This window comes from Rhipicephalus microplus, chromosome 4 (assembly GCF_043290135.1).
Source record: "Rhipicephalus microplus isolate Deutch F79 chromosome 4, USDA_Rmic, whole genome shotgun sequence".
Taxonomy (NCBI): domain Eukaryota; kingdom Metazoa; phylum Arthropoda; class Arachnida; order Ixodida; family Ixodidae; genus Rhipicephalus; species Rhipicephalus microplus.
In genome coordinates this window covers 204,234,816-204,237,856 of record NC_134703.1, presented here as the reverse complement: position 1 = coordinate 204,237,856, position 3,041 = coordinate 204,234,816, and the positions used below count along the sequence as shown (strand labels likewise).

The following is a 3,041-nucleotide window of genomic DNA, read 5'->3' as shown; positions in this document are numbered from 1 at the left end:
TAACCGAAAGGTTGGAGGTTTGAGCCCTCCCATGATTGGTGTGTCGCTTTTTTTCTTCGCGCTGATAGCTTTGGAGAAATGTTCTGACGGTGGTAAAAATGGGGCACGACTGTCTCCATGGCGCAATCGGCTAGCGCGATCGGCTGTTAACCAAAACGTTGGAGGTTCGAGCCCTCCCGAAAGCGGTGTGTCTCTTTTTTTCTTCGCGCTGATAGCTTTACAAAAATGTTCTGACCGTCGTGAGAGAGGAGCACGACTGTCTCTGTGGCGCTATTGGCTAGCGCGTTCGGCGCTTATTCAAAACGTTAGAGGTACAAGCCCTCCCGAGAGCGGTGTGTCTCTTATTTTTTCTTCGCGCTGATAGTTTTGGAGAAATGTTCTGACTGTGGTGAGAGAGGAGCACGACTGTCTCCGTGGCGCTATTGGCTAGCGCGATCGGCTGTTAACCGAAAGGTTGGAGGTTCGAGCCCTCCCGGGACTGGTGTGTCGTTTTTTTTATCTGCGCTGATAGCTTTGGAGAAATCTTCTGACCGTGGTGAGAGATGAGCACGACTGTCTCCGTGGCGCAATTGGCTAGCGCGATCAGCTGTTAACCGAAACGTTGGAGGTTCGAGCCCTCCCATGAGTGGTGTGTCGCTTTTTTTTTCTTCGCGCTGATAGCTATGGAGAAATGTTCTGACCGTGGGGAGAGACGAGCACGACTGTCTCCGTGGCGCAATTGGCTAGCGCGATCGGCTGTTAACCGAAAGGTGGGAGGTTCGAGCCCTCCCATGATTGGTGCGTCGCTTTTTTTCTTCGCGCTGATAGCTTTGGAGAAATGCTCTGACGGTGGTGAGAATGGAGCACGACTATCTCCTTGGCGCAATTGGCTAGCGCGATCGGCTGTTAACCGAAAGGTTGGAGGTTCGAGCCCTCCCGGCACCGGTGTGTCGTTTTTTTAATTTGCACTGATAGCTTTGGAGAAATGTTCTGACCGTGGTGAGAGATGAGCACGACTGTCTCCGTGGCGCAATTGGCTAGCGCGATCGGCTGCTAACCGAATGGTTGGAGGTTCGAGCCCTCCCGGGAGCGGTGTGTCGCTTTTTTTCTTTGCACTGATACTTTTGAGGAATGTTATGACCGTGGTGAGAGTAGAGCACGACTATCTCCATGGCGTAATTGGCTAGCACGATCGGCTGTTAACCAAAACGTTGGAGGTTCGAGCCCTCCCGAAAGCGGTGTGTCTCTTTTTTTTTCTTCGCGCTGATAGCTTTGGAGAAATGTTCTGACCGTGGTGAGACTGGAGCACGGCTGTGTCCGTGGCGCTATTGGCTAGCGCAATCGGCTGTTAACCGAATGGTTGGAGGTTCGAGCCCTCCCGGGACCGGTGTGTCGCTTTTTTTGCGCTGACAGCTACGGAGAAATGTTTCGAAAGTGGTGGGAGTGGAGCACGACTGTCTCCGTGGCACATTTGGATAGCGCAATCGGCTGTTAACCGAAAGTTTGGATGTTCGAGCCCTCCCGGGGGCGGTTTATCGCTTTTTTTCTTCGCGCTGATAGCTTTGGAGAAATGTTCTGACGGTGGTGAGAATGAAGAACGACGATCTCTGTGGCGCTATTGGCTAGCGCGACCGGCTGGTAACCGAAAGTTTGGAGGTTCGAGCCCCCCCGGGAGCGGTGTGTCGCTTTTTTTGCTCTGATACATTTGAGGAATGTTATGACCGTGGTGAGAGTAGATCACGACAATCTCCATGGCGCAATTGGCTAGCGCGATCGGCTGTTAACAGAAAGGTAGGAGGTTGGAGCTCGCCCGGGAGCGGTGTGTCGATTTTTTTCTTTGCGTTGATACCTTTGAGGAATGTTATGACGCTGGTGAGAGTGGAGCACGAGTTTCTCCGTGGCACAATTGGCTAGCGCGTTTGACAGTTAAACGAAAGGTTGGAGTTTAGAGCCCTCCCGGGGGTGGCGTGTCGCTTTTTTTTCTTTGTGCTGATAGCTTTGGAGAAATGTTCTGACGGTAGTGGGAGTGCAGCACGACTGTCTCCGTGGCGCTATTGGCTAGCGCAATCGGCTGTTAACCAAAGTTTGGATGTTCGAGCCCTCCCGGGGGCGGTGTGTCGCTTTTTTTTCTTCGCGCTGATAGCTCTGGAGAAATGTTCTGACCGTGGTGAGATTGGGGCACGACTGTCTCCGTGGCGCTATTGGCTAGCGCAATCGGCTGTTAACCGAAAGGTTGGATGTTCGAACCCTCCCGGGAGAGGTGTGTCACTTTTTTGCGCTGACAGCTATGTAGAAATGTTTCGATGGTGGTAGGAGTGGAGCTCGACTGTCACCGTGGCGCATATGGCTAGCGCGATCGGCTGTTTACCGAAAGGTTGGAGGTTGGAGCCCTCCCGGGAGCGGCGTGTCGCTTTTTCTTTGCGCTGACAGCTATGGAGAAATGTTCCAACAGTGGTGAGAGTGGAGCAAGACTGTCTCCGTGCGCAATTGACTAGCGCCATCGGCTGTTAACCGAAAGGTTGGAGGTTTGAGCTCTCCCGGGAGCGGAGTGTCGCTTTTTTCTTTGCGCTGATAGCTTTTGAGAAAAGTTCTGACGGTGGTGAGAGTGGAACACGACTGCCTCCATGGCGCAATTTGCTAGCGCGTTCGGCTGTTAACCCAAGGCTTGGAGGTTCGAGCCCTCCCGGGTGCGGTGGGTTGCTTTTTTTTCTTGCGCTGATAGCTTTGGAGAATTGTTCTGACGGTGGTGAGAGTGGAGCACGACTATCTCCGGGGCACAATTGGCTAGCGCGTTCAGCTGTTAACCAAAAGGTTGGAGGTTCGAGCAATCCCGAGAGCGGTGTGTCTCTTTTTTTCTTTGCGCTGATTGCTTTGTAGAAATGTTCTGACGGTGGTGACAGTAGAGCACGACTGTCTCTGTGGCGCAATTGGCTAGCACAATCGGCTGTTAACCAAAAGGTTGGAGGTTTGAGCCCTCCTGGGAGCGGTGTATCGCTTTTTTTCTTTGCGCTGATACCTTTGTGGAATGTTATATCCATAGTAAGAGTAGAGCACGACTGTCT

General features: G+C 52.6%; 1 non-coding gene across 1 annotated transcript; it reads left to right on the top strand.

Moving 5' to 3' along the window:
- The first annotated feature begins 997 nt into the window (after nucleotides 1-997).
- TRNAS-GCU (transfer RNA serine (anticodon GCU)) lies at nucleotides 998-1,071 on the top strand. Its single transcript has one exon. It is a non-coding gene; the product is annotated as a tRNA-Ser (tRNA).
- Nucleotides 1,072-3,041: the final 1,970 nt, after the last annotated feature.